The sequence below is a fragment of the Triturus cristatus genome, chromosome 7 (genome assembly GCF_964204655.1).
Source record: "Triturus cristatus chromosome 7, aTriCri1.1, whole genome shotgun sequence".
Lineage (NCBI taxonomy): Eukaryota > Metazoa > Chordata > Amphibia > Caudata > Salamandridae > Triturus > Triturus cristatus.
The window spans coordinates 1,016,717,746-1,016,735,923 of record NC_140590.1 but is presented as its reverse complement, the minus strand read 5'-3'; the positions used below and the strand labels follow the sequence as shown (position 1 = coordinate 1,016,735,923).

The following is an 18,178-nucleotide window of genomic DNA, read 5'->3' as shown; positions in this document are numbered from 1 at the left end:
CAGAAGTGGAATTTACACTCAATAATTCAAAAATCAGGGGGAATTCGAAATGCTAGCGGAGCAGAACAAACACAACATATATGTTAAAAAAATATTAATAATCAGGAGCAGGGAATTGAAATAGACAAAAAAAGTCGCTACATCCAAAGCCCGTGCTGAGCATGTGCCGATGTGCTGGTTACAATGCTGTCTGCGAGGTGCAGCTCACACGTGCAGCAGCGAGGCCGCAGAAAGAATGGACAGATGTTGGCAAACAACTAATAGAGTGGGCGTCCCTGGGGCAGATGTGAGTGGGTCCCCAGCCATGTGTACATGTTTTCTAGTACACCTCCGCTCGTATGTTTTTAGATTATAAATCCAGGGAGCTCTACGTACCATTTTAGACAATCTCAGAACTAGTGTAAGTAACTCATAGAGAAAAACAAAGATATTTCTTTTCGTCCCAAAGTGCCGCTGATTTCAGCTCTCGCAGCGAGCGCAGATTTTTGCGGACGTTAATCCCCTGCCCTGTTGGTGTTTGCATTTTTTCGCATGAGTGGATCTGGGTCAGGTGGAAATGTTTCCCCTGTGACATCAGAGTTTCAGGTTCCTGCCTCAGAGCCGCCCCCCTCTCGCCGATTGGCGGAGCCTCTGGAACTACCCGGTTTACCTTTATGGACACATCGAAGCTGCCAAGGAAACCGTGGACTCTCGCCGATTTTCGCAAGTGGGCTGAACCCACGGAGACATTGGACTTTCATCCGGAGCGCTTTGCTGGTCGAGAATCTCATGGGGCATCGAGGCGCCTGCTTACCGACGGTCCAGGTTACAGGATAGGAGAGCAACAGGTGAGCTTTACTTTGGACTTGGTTACAGCCTGCAACGTGGTGTTATGTTTCACGTCATTGGTATAGCGCCTGTTCCGCCACAGTACAGCTTCCATGAGCTAAAAAATCCGTTAAACAGCGTAGATAAGGGCGGGAACTAGCTTAATTGTTACGTGGACTTTAGAGAGACCTAAAACTGTCGCCGCCAAGTATTAGTAGATTGTGTCGTCCTGATGTTTTCCCCTATGCATTCTGGGACTTGTAGTTTTGCTTTTTCTGTTATAAATGCTGGGGTACAAGAGTGCAAAGTAAGACCTGTTGCAGCTTATCCCTGGCATAAGACAAGCACAGACCTCGGATTTATAATGCCATATGTTAGGCGATTATACCTTTTTACTTTGAAAAACGCAAAACACAGATGGCATGGTATGTTTGCTTCCAACGCCAACTAGGGGGTTTATTTACAAGCCGCTTGCGCCACCGGTACGTCACTTTTTTCTATATTAAAAGTGACGCACCGGCGGCGCAAGGGGTTTGTAAATAAGCCCGTGTGTGTCTTAGTCAGATGTAACAGCAGGACTGTAATATGTGTCGCTATTTTTCACACTGACACAACTTTTCCGCCCCTGGACTTTTACAAATCATCATTGTCTTCAAGTGCGACAACTGATTCCATTCAAGCGCAGAACTGAGTATATCAGTTTATCGAGATTCACGCTTGTCTCGAGGTCGTTACATGTATATACACAGACATCCGATACGGAGACACCCGTCACTATGTAAAAATCTTGAATAAACGGGGACGGGCTTCAAAAAGTAGCGACCAAAGGCCTTAAACTGGCAACGAGGCGTCCTTCTGATGTAGCCATGTGGCGTACGCCAAATGTACTCCTTGAAAAAGGAATTCCCCGCTGCGGTCGGCGTGGTGGTGCGCACTTTCATTACTGGGTTGTGATTGATTTGCTGGTCTGTATGCTCAGCTGTCATTTTTTCGTTCGAGGAACGTTTCCAGAACGCCCGCCAGATACCTGTGTAAACCGCTCCTCCACAGACCTGTCCTCTCACACAGTGCCACCTGTGCACGCGGTTTAGGCGCTCATCACACGGCCGCCGTGTAAAGAGCGAGTTTCACACGGTGAACCATAAGGTGAGCTGGGAATCATTGCACATGGGTTTTCAGCGCGTGGCGAAGGCTATGCGCCATCTGCATACATGGAGGCGTATAAAAACTGCCACAGAAAAGGAAAGCCGCTCCAGAGCGCTTGTTTTTGCAGCAAGTCGAAGTATTGTAGTGTATATCTGTTATAACCCCAGGCCCGTGGGTGAGTAGCTTTCCCAGGCCAGGTTTCCCTCGGCATTCTAATGCAAAAACACACAGCTGCCAAGTTTCCCAAGTCAATGCCTAATGAGCTGCTACAGAACATTTTTTTTCTTTGAATTCTGGGACTTGTAGTCCTGGTTTTTATATTGGAATAAACAAGACTAAAAAAAAAAATCTGGACTAAAGTAGCTAGTTGCCATTGACCTGGAACCTTGGCAGGGCTGTAAACAGGTCTTAAAGTCTTGGATTGCAAAGAAAACCCCTGGGCTGGATATTATACTTGCATGGAGATAGGATGCTTAGAGTCTGTTGTATTACACCTTTAAGAGACTGAATCCAAGAGAAAACCCTGCACCGTATGAAGTAGTCACAAATGACACAGGACATTTCCAGAGCTGATTATTACATTCATTTGCATCATTATTTCGTCTCCATTTTCGGGAAAAAGAGATTGTAGTCCGGGTTTTAAGTTAGAGGAAAAAAGTGAGGGGTCTCTCAAAGCCCCATGGCCTATGTAATGAAGGGTGTGGCTTACACACCTAACTAAATGTCTGCGAATCCCACAGTGTGTGTCACACAACCATTATTTCGGTTCTTTTTTGAGCTCCCTCTTATTACATCTAGATATATAACACAACAACTGACATACACCTAAAACCAGCCAGGACTATAGGCTTTGTCAATGGTTGTTAGCTAGTGAATAGAAATGAGTAACAACGACTATGTTACAAATCGTTAATATTGAAAATAATTTAATTCTGGAATTGTGAGACTGAGTTAACATTTCTGAGGCCTGTGGAAGGGGTAGTGTTCTTCAGTGTCACAATCACTCCTGTTATGTTCATTCTATGTTAGACAAGTACATCTTTCTCCCCACATTTTGTCTATCTGCATATCTTCCACCTCCTCTCTTTCTTCTTTAGCACCCTCTTTCACTCTTTCCTTGGCATCTCCTTCAATCCACCATCATCCACAAACAGATGATCACCCACTCGCATGTAAGCACCGTATTTTCTTTTACTTTTGCCTTGTGGATATTTCAATGACTGTGTATGTGTACCTCCTTTTCACATATTTGCACAGAATCACCATTAGAACTGAAATACGTGACCATTGCTCTGTGTTCTCTGCAGAGAGGCCAAGAATTGGATGACCTAGTATTCTGGGCACCTTTCTGACCCACTGACAGACACTGTTATAAACTGGCACTATCTTCAGTCTCCACTCCAGAGCTCTCAAGCAGGGCCCATTATAAACACCTGGAAGCGATTCAGTTCAAAGTATTCACTTTCCAAGAGTAATCTGCTACAGGTAAAACAAAATGCAGACACACATCATCCTAGAAAAAGCAAACACTCTTAGGGAATGCAAGATTAAATAACGCATGTAAAATATAAACAGGAACTAAATTGTTGACATGGATTAACTTTTTTACTTTCATTGTTCATGTGTTTTTGCCACTGGAGTTAGGGACATGACTAAAGAGCTCATTTTAATTACTACCGGGTCTGAGACCTGGAAAGACCTGTCCCACTTAAAATCCCGATTGAAGCGGTTTGCTATAGGTGCATGCCGCAATGTTATACCTTGGAATTTGAGACCTGACGTTGGGAGCGGTGTATTTACTCCAAGATGCTCCTTTTTCAATAGACACTTTCTTTTCATTGTAATGAACCAAGACTACAACTCCCAGAATGCATTAAGATGGTTAATGACACCCAAAGACATTTTGAGAGACCTTGAACTGTCTGGTAATCCGGCTAGTGGGTATTTCCTTGGCGCCAATTCTGATTATTTCAGTTTTGAAAAGCCTCTACCTAGCCTCAGATGCTTGAATGTGTACCGGAGGCTCATACAGTGACTCACTAAAAAAGAGAAAATGCTCACAATAGAAACCTTTTGAAAAAATCGTGATCCAGGGGGTTGTATGATTCAATTTTGGGGTAATTTTGAGTTTCATATGCTGGAGAAGAGGATAGGAAAATGTGAAAGTTCCTTTTTTGACAGCAGACGCCATTTTGGAAAGGTTAGAGCACGGTGTGTGCCTCCAGGCCGCACCTCGCTCCCGGATACAGTCGCGCAGTGTGTGCTGAGGATATAAGCCTCTTCCAAGGCCTTTGTTCAAGGCAATCAATTATTTGTGTTTCAGGGTGAGCCAGGACATAAAGAAACAGGGAAATGAGAGCAGGGTTCCTTAAAGCAGGGCCTCTGTTTAACTTAGTCTTCTCCGACGACTAGCTCGTGAGCTACTGGTAACTCTCCAGCTACCTGTCAGTGGCTCACCTGTGTGTATCCCAGTCTACTCAGTCACAACCTTGTGCCTGGTTGAAGTAATAATACATGTATGCCACAACTGTAGCCAAGGCAAAAGGTGTGTATTTGCATAACTCATGATGTGATGTTTGAAGAAAAATGGTTGAATTTCCAAAATATATTATAAGCTGATTTTTGAGTGATCAATCATGCGGGGAGACTTATTACTAATGATACATCCTTTGGTGCCAGGGGCACTGCATCTTTGGCTGGTATGGATTATATACATAGAGGCATTCCACACTGACAAATCCTGTTTTCCATTACTATGTGCAACACTGATTAATGCACTGAGATGATAACATTGCTGCAGGTAATCTTGCATATGGTGGTCACTGATGTAATCTTGTCCGATGTGGTCACTATCACAATGCTAATATTAGTAGTCTGCGATTATTTTAACTAAACAAAAGTAGTTCTTATTGTACAAAAGGTTGGAGACCCCTGGTTTAACTGCTTTCAGGGGGAGCTGCAGACCAGCGCTTCTAACAAACCCTCGGCAAATTTGTATCACAACATAAAGACGTTGTACCTATGTCAGGATCACAGGAATTATGCGGCAGGGGAGGATCAAGTTATGTGGCAGGGATAGCTAAATTATGTTGCAAGAAAACAATATGCGATGTAAGGCAGCACACTCTCTTGCGGTATTAATAATTTAACCATTTTGTTTACAATGTTAACACTGCCTAAACAAAGGTTACACCTAATTTGTTTAATTGTAACACCTAAGCAGAAAATGCTGCAGCCGCAGAATCACATTCCTTAACATGTGTGCTAATGTACTGCTTCACGGATCCGTGTGCAACCTACAGATCACGGAACACCATCCTGGACTTGGCCAAACTTGCCTTTAGTCCTTTTGAGTTCACTTACTAAGTACAGTTAAGTTGCAGGGCAATGGAAATATGTTTTGTGCCGCGCATGCATGCTCTTCTAAGGTTCTCAGGGCCATAGATGACCAAAGGCAGGCAAGAAGAATCCGCTTCCACCCCCACCCCAAAGGTCTGATGGGCTGGGTCAGCGTGAAGGAGCAGTGCACAGACCCCCACCCCCGCCACCCCATCACCGGTCAATGACCATAATAATGTCAAATATACAAATGACACTGGTTAGGAGGGCGAGTGGGCATATGAGGACCAATAGGTGGTGTCTTCTCCACAACCAATGGTGCAGATCCGTCCATTAAGCTCCTTGAATGGGATGTGTGACTGTTCCAGACGCCAATGCAGTGCAGCCATGTTATGGGATAAAGGCAGGGCCCCTGTACTTGCATAGCAATAGAGGTCCTAATGTGTGGCAGGATTTACTAAATTATGTGGCAAGAGAAAGCAAATTATGAGGCATAATTCGGCACAATCTGTGGCAGCAGTGTTTTGCTGTTTCGTCATTTTAACACCTATGATTTATGTTTGGTCATACATTTCACCTCATTAGAGTCTCCTAAATACAGCAATCGGCAGCTGAAAGAGGACTAGTTCACCGTTGCAAAGGGTCCAGCACTGTACAACATCTCCTGCTCGATGCTTTTATAGTGACCTTTCACCCATTTCAGCTAACGTTTTATTGTTGAAATCTGCAATTTCTGTAGCAGATTGCGTATTATGTGGCAAAGGCTATAAATCCAAAGTTTGATGCAAAGCTCCGTGATTGCAGAATCACATAATTCCAGTGGCTCTGGAGATGCGGTTAAACTTTCAAAGACCAGGACACACGTATGGGAGTGGTTTTCTGACATTTTTGGAGTACTAGTTGTTGCTGGGGTGAATGGCTTTGTGCTCTTCCAGTTGCACTGTTTCTGTGAATGAAGACTGTATCCCGCCATGTCAGACCATCTCTTGATACCGCTGTTATTGTGTTTTACTCAGGCTGTCTGAGATGACTGCCAGCGAGTCCAGCATTGGGCAAAGAAAGAGTTGGGTGGAGCGTTGTTTTTTTTTTAAAAAAAATCCCTAATTACTGGAAGATTCTGTGTTTTGTTTTAGGGAGATGTCATCAGGCTTCGTGATAGGATCCCTACCGGAGGCGATACCAGGGGCATCACCTCCATTTGTGCAGCTGGTACAGTGGCACCGGGGCCCAGAGGGCTGAGCAGCCCATTGAGCCCTTATTATTGTATTCTATAATTCAAACAGCGGCCAGGGGGTCGTTTCACTCCTTGCACTAGGGCCCATGACACAGTGGCTACCCTGCTGGTGCAGAAGGACACAGTCAGGCTTTCAGTGCCCCAGAGCATTCTGGGCCAAGCGAGTCGGAGCCCTGAGCCTGGACAATAACCACCGGGGTGCCCGCTCTGGTGGGCACTACCTGGGAAGGTCCTACGTGTGTTGAGAGCACGTGACTGAAACATGGACGGCGAAGGGGGGGCAGAAAGCTGACAGGATCCCTCAAGAATTATGGAGAACAGGTCAGGAGGCAGTGTCGGAGAGCTGACCATTTTAGCTCTATGTAATGAGTCTAATAATGACACGTCACAGTGCTCCTCGTGCAGGTCTCTGCGCATGCCCCCGACTACCCGCATGCTGGTAGCAGCAGTTGGCTGAAGGCAGGGAGGAACAACAAACTGGCACGCACGCTGTTCTCAGAAATAGCTTCCGGGTTGGGCTCTGCTGTGTGTATCTGAGTGTTACTGCCGCCTAACTATTCCTGCTGGTATGTGATCTATACATAAACGGGGTCGTTAAATGTGAATGTTCATTCTGCACCTCTTTGTGTGCAATTGACACCACCTGGAGAGGCAGTGACGGCCACAGCTTAAATGTATGGCATATATGGATGCCTCACAATCTCACAGGGCAGATGATGGCTAACCGCTAGAATGGGCCACCATTCCTTGTTCACTTTCCTTGTCTCACTCTCGGCTCGTAGAGCATAATGTACCAAAGGGGTTTGCCCATCCTGTGTCTGTAGGGAAAAAGATTTGATAGAAACGGACGGAAGAGTCTTTTCTGCATTTTTTTTCTCTTTACTCACTCTTCGGGGGGGGGGGGGGGGGATGTAGCATTGCTCCCCTGGAAGAGATTATAATCTATCGTATTTATCATATTGTATGCTTGATGTATACTGTGTCAGAGGAACACTTGGGGTGTCTTCGGGGTAAGCGTTGCACAATGGTCATGGGGTATCTAGAGGGAGGTGAAGGCAATTTGGGCGCTTGATGTAAATGGGGGTGTTAAGCTGCTAGAGGAAAGGGCAGAAGGGCTGGGGGTGTTGTAGACGATGGGGACTGTCTGAATGGCTCACGTGTGACAAAGTGATGCTTGACAGTTATGCGGATCTTAGATGCCCTCTCAGCCAATCCTTGCTGCCTCTCCAAGCCAGGGCCAGTGTAAAGTGATGTGTTCTGCATCCTCCGCGCTGTCACCGATGAGCCGCAGGAAGAGAGTTTTTTGATGGTCACCCTGGCCTTGTGCTCTCCATGAGCCAGACGGTCTTGAACTGTGTCCTGTGCTCCTGTGGGAGGCCGTGGAGGGCTCTAAGGGCACAAGTTGTTGTGGGGAGCAACGGAGATCACACAGGATTCAAACTGCTGAATTCTGGGACAGTGGCAGTTCACAGATGTTTGTAAATGTGTCTCAATTGAAGTTTAGTTTGGGGCATTCTATGTCGCACAGACCGAGACTGCTGAGAGGATTAACAGAGGATGCGGCGCTCCTTTTACGCGTCTGGGGCACGGAGCACAAAAGAGGGTTGTTGCAGGACAGTGTTTGCAGTGCGCTGCAACCACCCTCTCCCTTTGCAGTGAAGAAGGAACCTGAATGCGACTCATTGCAGAGATGGTGGCCTCCAAGGGACATCTCACCTCCACCTTTTTTTTACACTGTTGCTGCATTAGGACCCACGTCCTCTAAATAGAAAGGGGTCTCAATGTCACGACCGGTGCCACATCATGATGTGACATCTAGAGCTGGATTCAGTGGTTGATGGAACCACTCTGGGTGCTCCCCAATGTCCCTGCGGCCTCTGTCTCTGCAGAAGGGCGTAAGATGTCACATTTTGACCGCGTACACTTTGGGACTGGGTACCGCCTGCCAGTCGCAGCTACAGAACATTTCATGCTTCGCAACCATAAAATAGTCACAAAGCAATTTACATTCCACTGTAACTTGCAGGAGTGGGGAGAGCATCCCCTCCCTGGCTGCGCCCTTTCCTCGTGTTTCACATGTTTTGAAAGCTTGCCCTGTGATTCATAAAGTCCATTAAACATGCATGCGTCCACGTTTGCGCGTTGTGATCTTGCACTCGCGTCAGTGGCTTTACGAATCCAGTCTTTTCTGCATCTGATTTGTAGTATCGACCTTTTGGCCACTCGAAGCCGGGGGTCATCATTAAGGCCAAGGGGGCAAACTCGAGGTGAACCACTAACTTTCTGCAGGAAGTGACGTCCGTCTGTGTTTTAAAATTCCTTGCAAATGAACTGAGGTTACACAAAGAAACGGATTGCTTGACCACAATGCGAAACAAAGCCAAGGATCTACACCTCGTCGTTTTACACAATATATATGAAATGAGGCAGAGGCCAGAACCGAAGCACTCATTTCAAATGAAAGACCAGAGCTGCTCAACAGAGTTTTGCGACTGGTTCTCTATATTTTCTTGGCCACACCCATTTCCCTCATTTGTTCAGACGTGATCCCGCCTGAACCAAACAATCTTGGGACGTTGCAGCGTTGAAACTCATTGCATATAATTAGCTTGGAAGTACCTCTTTTACCCTCTGTCTCAGTGGAGAAATTGCATTTTATAGAGCTTATTTACTACTCGGGTATCCAAGGGCCTTGTTAGTATGTGTTCATGTTGTCCAAGCCACTGACACTTATTTTTATGAACGTTCAAATAATTGTTTACATGTTTTTATTGGCTATACAAGCAAGGGTATATTATAATAAATGCTGGTTCTTGTCTGTTACACATCAACCTGGACATTGCTCCTTTTATATTGTATGTTAGTGTACATCAATACATTTATGGTAACAAGCCTTTATTTTTTTTCCGTAGAAACATTTCCACAACTTCCCCTCTCTGCACCCAACCCTAGCGCTACACAAATCATCTACTTTGTGCTTTGCCGCAGCATTTTTGGCAACCAGCATTAAGTTACGTCATCGGCAAGCTTAACATCCCGTTCACTCTACTAAGTCCAATCTATATAGTAGCGCCGTGTTGTACGTCCGCGCTGGTTATTGTATTTGCTGCCTATAGGGGTGAGATGTTTGAGATAAATGCCTACCCTGTGATGGATATAAAAGTGGGGGTGGGTTGTGTGTCAGGGCTATCATGGAGATCACGCATCGCGCTTCGTATGATTTCTGAGAGCCGCCGGCATCGTGTCACAGCTATGGCTATCGATCAATCACAGTTGGTAAAGCGCAACCACTCACCTGTGAGGGTCTCAAGGCACTAGGGGGAGGGAGGGCAGCTTTGTTGAGTGTTTCGAGGTCCTCCTTAGAGCCAGGTCTTGAGGTCCTTCCTGCACTGGGGCAGTGTGGGAGATTGCCGGATGTGGAGGGGGAGGTCATTCCAGGCTATGGCTGCGATGTAGGAGAAGGACTTTCCTCCCGTCCTGGTCTTGTAGATACATGACTTTGAGGTTCCTCCTCAGAACGCTGAGTTCTTCTCTATGTAGGTGTCCACGTTTGGTGTTCAACCATTGAATTGCGAATAAGCACCAACCCACAGCCACTGAGGGAGAGGTGTTTGTCCAGTTCATTGTAATATTTGGTCGCACTGGTAATAAGGCTACGTCTATGAACCTTTCAAAGGCTTTAACGTGTTTGGAGCGTGGGTGAAGACCCAGTCGCGAGTGCTATGGACTGCGTGCCCTGTGGCCTGAGTTAGGGGTGATGTGACCAGTCCCAGTAAATCTTCAATGAGGGACAGAAATGCATCTTGAGGGGGAGATCCGCATCCGGGACATGTCATCGAGGGCACAAAGAGTTGTCCCAGGATCTATCCAGTGGAGTCTTTTGGGCGTGAAGAATGCTCTGGTCAGTGTGTGGACCTGGCTCAGCATTGTGCGATACCTTGTGTGAGTATGTGAGGGCTTTGTCCATTCATCATCATGAAAGGGTCGAAACATGTCCGATTTCTCTTTGGTTTCACAATTTATTTAATGAAAGATCGAGGTCTTGAGTAAAGACTCCATAAATCCGTTTGATTAAATGTCTTGCTTTACCCAGACTGTACATCCTCTGAAGGATCTGGTGTCGGTGTTTCAAACCCATACAACACCCCATTTGAAAACAGAGCTCAGACTGGGACTATGCCACACTCAAGCCCTAGTAGTGAGGTGTCTGGGGTATAGGGGAGATTGTTTTGTGATTGCTAAAGTGTGTGTTAAGGATGTCATCACAGATCGCACAGGGCATGCAGGGTCGGTTTCAAGGGAGTAGCTGTCGTTGTAATGTGCCATTTGTTAGGCTTGTACCTTGTAGGCCTGTCTCAACCAAGGAGGGCCCTGCTAGCCTGCCACTCGCCCATTGTAATTGAGCTGCCAAATACGTATCCATGTTATGGAGTCCAAGGCCCCTTGCATCAACCAGGAGCTGTAGTGTTGTTCCAGCTACTCGACACCGTCCTCCAGTCCAGATTAAGTATTATTATACGGTCCAAATCTTTGAAAAAAGGAACGGGGTAGTGTCGTAGGGAGGTTTACAAAAAAATATCAAACTTACAATAACTAATGGCACATCGGGTCTCGCTGTGATTGGAGCCTGTTGGTACACACACATTTCTGCAGTCGATACACAAATTTACCGTAGGAGCATAAAACTACAGTTGACGCATTCTAACCATCAGCCTTAGCAGTGTGCTAGGAACGTAATCATTTTTGAGTGCACTATTAGATCTCAATTCTCCTTGGAGATTAAGAAGTAATCTCAATAATGGGTGTAAACGTTAGTGCTCCTGATTACAGCAACTCGAAGCTGCAAGGCACTACCCAACTTTGGTCCCACCCAGGGTCGGACTAGGAAAACCAATGAGCCCTGGCAATTCTGCTGGACCGGCCCCGCAGGTAGGGGGAGGAATGGGGGTGCTAGTGAGAAGGAGCACTGTTGCTGCTTTGTTTTTGTTACAGGGGGCCGATTTTGCAGCCCCCACTAACAAAATCGCCCGCACGGCTTCCGGCCCACTGGGAAAACGCCCGGTGCCCACTATGGCCACTCCGGCCCTGGTCCCACCTACTTGAACAGTCATAAATCCTTTCACCAACCACCCAAACACCTGGCTCCACAGTACTCCTGCTCATACACATTGCACACATATGCGTTCTCTTATATCGCTCCCAAAGCGTGGAAGTACCTTCCACTTCACATCAAAGCCTCCTCCTCTCTTCCTAAATTCCGCAAGAAGAAATAAGATTACAACACAGCTAAAAACACACTGACCAAGTCAATACCTTGCATGGGTGAAACCTACTGACTGCCAATTGCTTGCTAATATGCAAGTTGGGGGAGTGGAGTGGCCATCTAAAGTTTTTGGAAGTGGACTGTGATAATGCACTTGATAAGGGCCTTCGGCTGCAGGCAATGACTATCCGCTCTTTGCATCAACCACTTCAGGGAGCCCCCAGTGGGGAGGGACGTAGCTTAGTCAGTGAGATTCAGGGGTGTGAATCTTAAATTTCCCAACTAAAAAGCAGTGGGCTGCAAGGTGGAGGGGTGAGATGACCAAGGTTCAGGATGGAGTGGTCCAATGAGGAGCAGGGCAGTACTGATTTGCATTAGTCGGGCCCGTGGGACAGATTTAGAATTTGGCAGTGAGGTCAGAGAGGCCCTCCGTTGCATCAAAGTACTGAAACGCACACCACAAATAATTATATATTACTTTTTGGGTTGGTACAGTTGAACTGAAAATTCATTATCCATATATATATATTTTTGTTTAAAGTAGAACCCGTCTTAACTGTAACCTGTGGTTTTGCATGACCTCGACGGATTCTGCAAGAAATGACAGGTCCCGGCAGGCCCGGCTTCAGGAATTTTTATTTGGGTGAGCCAAGGGTGTATTGGGGTGGGCCACTGCTGGCCCGATTTATCGCTTGTATAACTAGTCAGGCCTGCTTCTTGGCCCTCCTTTAGCTCTCCTTGGTCTTACAAGGCCAAGTAAAACACACTCTTTTCCAAGTCTCTTTCTAAATGTTATCACTCTCAAAGTGTTTTTTTCCATGTAATGTCCCTTTGATGGGAAGAGGAGGTTTCTAAGGTGGGAGTATCGGGCAAGTGACACTACTCGGGCTCCCTCTGTGCGAGCCTTCAGGGAGAATCCCTCTTCATTACTACCTCCACCTGACCCCTGATTCTGCAGCGCGCTCCCTTACAGGCTTGATTATCCACTTTCCTACCACCCCTTTCCATTGCTCCATATCTCACAGCTGACCTTGGGCCCCAGCCCAATATCAGCCACCATTCAGTTCCACTTTCATTATTCCCAGTAGAAAACAATAGTAAAATCACCGTAAAACATTGAATATAGCAGTGAATTAGCACGCACTTTAAAGTATGCTCCACAGTTGTCCTAATCATCTGACTGTTAATTAAATAAACAAAAACAGAAAGGCCATGACAGGGCCGGCTTTAGTGCTGGTGTGGAAGTCTTTTTTTTGGCGCCCCACCAATGACCTCTTTCTCTGTAGATAAGTTAACTACCACCCTCCAACATTGCCCTTCATCTCTCCGTAGCCCCTCCCCCCCCCCCCCCATGGCCCCTTCCTTAGACTCCCAGACTACCACCCTCCACTAGTGCCCCTCATCTCTCCGTAGCTCCCCCACCCCATGACCTCCTCCTCAGATTCCCTCACTACCACCCTCCACCAGCGCCCCTCATCTCTCCGTAGCTCCCCCACCCCATGACCTCCTCCTCAGATTCCCTCACTACCACCCTCCACCAGCGCCCCTCATCTCTCCGTAGCTCCCCCACCCCATGACCTCCTCCTCAGATTCCCTCACTTCCACCTTCCACCAGTGCCCCTCATCTCTATGTAGTTCCCCCCCCACCCCATGACCCCCTCATCGGATTCCCTCCACTAGTGCCCCTCCTCTCTCTGTAGTTCCCCCTACCCCCCGACCCCCTCATCGGATTCCCTCACTACCACCCTCCACAAGTGCCCCTCCTCTCTCTGTTGTTCCCCCTACCCCATGACCTCTTCCTTGGATTCCCTCAGTACCACCCTCCACTAGTGCCCCTCCTCTCTCTGTAGTTTCCACCTGCCCCATGACATTTTCCTCCGCTTCCCTCACTGCCCCCCTCCACTAGTGCCCCTCATCTCTCTGTAGTCCCCCCCCCCCCCATGACCTCCTTCTCGGATTCCCTCACTGCCACCCTCCAATAGTGCCCTCATCTCTCTGTAGTTTCCACCTGCCCCATGACATTTTCCTCAGCTTCCCTCACTGCCACCCTCCACTAGTGCCCCTCATCTCTCTGTAGTTCCCCCTACCCCATGACCTCCTTATTGGATTCCCTCACTGCCACCCTCCACTAGTGCCCTCATCTCTCTGTAGTTCCCCCCACCCCATGACCCCCTCATCGGATTCCCTCACTACCACCCTCCACTAGTGCCCCTCCTCTCTCTGTAGTTCCCCCTACCCCATGACCTCTTCCTTGGATTCCCTCAGTACCACCCTCCACTAGTGCCCTCATCTCTCTGTAGTTTCCACCTGCCCCATGACATTTTCCTCAGCTTCCCTCACTGCCCCCCTCCACTAGTGCCCCTCGTCTCTCTGTAGTTCCCCCCACCCCATGACCTCCTTCTCGGATTCCCTCACTGCCACCCTCCAATAGTGCCCTCATCTCTCTGTAGTTTCCACCTGCCCCATGACATTTTCCTCAGCTTCCCTCACTGCCACCCTCCACTAGTGCCCCTCATCTCTCTGTAGTTCCCCCTACCCCATGACCTCCTCCTTGGATTCCCTCACTGCCACCCTCCATTAGTGCCCCTCATCTCTCTGTAGTTCCCCCCCCACCCCATGACCTCCTCCTCGACTTCCCTCACTGCCATCCTCCACTAGTGCCCCTCATCTCTCTGCAGTTCCCCCGACCCTGTGACCTCCTCCTCGGATTCCCTCATTGCCACCCTCCACCGGGGCTCCTCATCTCTCTGTAGTTTCCCCCCCCCCCACCCCGTGACCTCCTCTTCGGCTTCCCTCACTGCCACCCTCCACTAGTGCCCCTCATCTCCCTGTAGTTCCCCCTACCCCATGACCTCCTCCTCGACTTCCCTCACTGCCATCCTCCACTAGTGCCCCTCATCTCTCTGCAGTTCCCCCGACCCTGTGACCTCCTCATCGGATTCCCTCATTGCCACCCTCCACCGGGGCTCCTCATCTCTCTGTAGTTTCCCCCCCCCCACCCTGTGACCTCCTCTTCGGCTTCCCTCACTGCCATCCTTCACCAGTGCCCCTCATCTCTCTGTAGTCCCCCCCCCCACCCCATAACCTCCTCCTCGGCTTCCCTCACTGCCACCCTCCACTGGTGCCCCTCATCTCCCTGTAGTTCCCCCCCACCCCATGACCTCCTCTTCGGCTTCCCTCACTGCCACCCTCCACTAGTGCCCCTCATCTCTGCGTAGCTCCACCCCCACCCCGTGACCTCCTCCTCGGATTCCCTCACTGCCCCCCTCCACTAGTGCCCCTCATCTCTCTGTAGTCCCCCCACCCCATGACCTCCTTCTCGGATTCCCTCACTGCCACCCTCCACTAGTGCCCTCATCTCTCTGTAGTTCCCCCCCCCACCCCATGACCCCCTCATCGGATTCCCTCACTACCACCCTCCACTAGTGCCCCTCCTCTCTCTATAGTTCCCCCTATCTCATGACCTCTTCCTTGGATTCCCTCAGTACCACCCTCCACTAGTGCCCCTCCTCTCTCTGTAGTTTCCACCTGCCCCATGACATTTTCCTCAGCTTCCCTCACTGCCCCCCTCTACTTGTGCCCCTCATCTCTCTGTAGTGCCCCCCCACCCCATGACCTCCTTCTCGGATTCCCTCACTGCCATCCTCCACTAGTGCCCCTCATCTCTCTGCAGTTCCCCCGACCCTGTGACCTCCTCCTCGGATTCCCTCATTGCCACCCTCCACCGGGGCTCCTCATCTCTCTGTAGTTCCCCCCCCCCCACCCCGTGACCTCCTCCTCGGATTCCCTCACTGCCCCCCTCCACTAGTGCCCCTCATCTCTCTGTAGTCCCCCCACCCCATGACCTCCTTCTCGGATTCCCTCACTGCCACCCTCCACTAGTGCCCCTCATCTCTCCGTAGCTCCCCCCCCTCCCCTTGACCTCCTCCTCGGATTCCCTCAATGCCACCCTCCACCAGTGCCCCTCATCTCTCTCCGTAGCTCCCCCCCTCCCCTTGACCTCCTCCTCGGATTCCCTCAATGCCATCCTCCACCAGTGCCCCTCATCTCTCCGTAGCTCCCCCCCCCTCCCCTTGACCTCCTCCTCGGATTCCCTCAATGCCACCCTCCACCAGTGCCCCTCAGCTCTCCGTTGCCCCTCTCTCATATCTATTTCATTTGTTGTATAGCGCTACTCATATGAGTGTAGGGTGTCACAGTACTTTACATAACAGCACACGTTATACAGAGACAATAAATCAGTCTACGGGGAATGTCACATAAGCCAATGAGGATCACAAGGTGTAGAAATCACATGTCATCCATACTAGTGGGCAATGTATTTTACGAGGGTTAAGTCTGGAGAAGCACAAACTCAGGATTTAAAGAGTACTCCAGTGGTTGGGGGTTGGCTTTACTGATAAAAATGTATAACTCCCAAACAAACTATTTTTAGCAACATTAGAATAATGAAAGACAGGAGAAGTTCTAACTATATCACAACATAAAAAAGTGAAGTTTGTATGCAGCGCTTTGATGACAGTTCATAGGTCACTGTCCTATGTTAGGATAGTAACTTCTGAACTGCAAGTAACACAAGGATATCTGTGACAAAGGCAGTAACCCAATGAGCTATCCACATAAAATACAGTTTATCTGCATTTAAAAACTACCAACAGACAAATGGTTGCTCTGCAGCAGGATCATAAATCACCAGTTATCTGATTTTTTTAAAAAAAATTGTTGTAGTACATCGGTGGCAGATTCACTGTGAGGGCCAAGGCTCATGTTTGGGTGGGCCAGGCTCATGTTTAGGTGGGCCTGGCCCACCCGGCCCACCCTGTAGAACCGGGCCTGGGTCCCGGTACCCCAAACAGAGAATGAGGTGTGCCAGTGCTTAATTTGAGCCAGTGGGAGCCACTGGCACTTATTTTTCTGCACTAGACAATTACAGAGAGCATGAGAGGGGAAAATCCACAAAACAGAAAGCGGGAGGATGAGAACGATAGAGGCTGAGAGTGCCTGGAAGTGGATTGAAGAGGCATGAGGTGGATTCAAGACGCATTTGGCGCTCCGACATGTAATTGCACTGTCCACGGCCTTCTGGGCACTGGCACTAATTATTTGACAACGGTGTGGCTGACATCTTGTTCCCATGCCTTTGGTTCGGTTGGCTGCCGGGCTCAGCTGTTCTCCCCACCCCGCAGGGGCGGGAGGCCTCGTCCTGAGGGGACAGGTGCTCTGCACAGCCCGAGAGTCGACTTACCCGGCTGAAAAATGGCTCTCTGGCAGGTCTCTGTTCTCCTCGGGCTCTTGTGTCTCTCCATACCTCCGGCTTGTCTCCTTCCCCAGCTGCTCCCCTCCCCGCAGCTCTCCCTTTCCAAACACTAGCCCTGCCTAGGACGACACTTTTATAACCTGCAGGTGTCGTTTTTCTGCACAAGTGTGTGTTTTATGGCTTTTATTCTTAGGGCTAGAAATATGAAAGGTAGCCATGCAATGTTTATAAATACATATTTCACAGTGCTTCCTTTTACATTTGGTTTATAAAAACGTTTGTGATGAATGTGAACGTTGTTTGTTGATGCACACATCCCAGAGAGAACTCTTCCAGTTTTAATTAGGTCAGCCAAGTTTTAACTCCAAGTTGGGCCAAGAAATTGAGACATCCTGGGATACTCGCCTATTTTTTTTTTCTTGTACTCCAGTTCTCTTTTTCCCTGCCTGGAAAACTAGTAAAATAACAATAATCCTGTGACTAGGGCAACACTGGTAATAGGCACTATATGTAGCACCAAGGGGGTGTAGTCAGGTTATCTGTGTCATGGAATGGCTTGGGAGAGGTAGAATTGTGTGTCATAGTCACTGTTCCTTGATTTTGCTGCAGGGTTAGTGTGTGTTCAGGTCAAGTTTTTTTTATTCATATCCTATGCTATGAGCAGAGGCAAATGAATTATGTGGCAGGGGAGGCCCAGATTAGGTGGCATGGTTGAATACATTATGTGGCAAGAAAAGGCAAATTGTGCAGCACAATTCGGCACATTTTGTGATAGGATTACTTGCCTATTTTGTAATTTTTGCATAGGTTAACACAATCTGCGCAAAGGTTACACCTTACTAGTACCAGTTTAAAGCCTAGGTACGTCAGTCAATAAGCAACATAAAGGGGGTCTGCCAACCTGTATAAAGGGCCTTCCACTGTGCAGCAACAAGTGTAGCTGGATTTTGAGCAACTTTTTATCTTTTTGAGCTAAAAATCTGCAAATTATGAAAGACAAGATAAATGCTGCAAATCAATAATCATGCAGAAATGGGCTCGCCCGCAAGATCGCATAAGTGATTGGCTAGGAGTGTTTACATTTGGACTGGTGTCTTATGTGTTTGACTGGTGCATGTGCATTCTCTCAAAG

At 48.3% G+C, this 18,178-nt stretch overlaps 1 protein-coding gene across 1 annotated transcript in view; it reads left to right on the top strand.

Annotated features, from left to right (window-relative positions):
- The first annotated feature begins 626 nt into the window (after positions 1–626).
- The window catches only part of SHROOM1 (shroom family member 1), a 214,481-nt gene continuing 196,929 nt past the window's right edge, over positions 627–18,178 (top strand). Inside the window, exon 1 of the mRNA XM_085618060.1 lies at positions 627–827. The gene's annotated coding sequence lies outside the window, so the exon portion shown is untranslated. The remainder of the gene's footprint in view (positions 828–18,178) is intronic.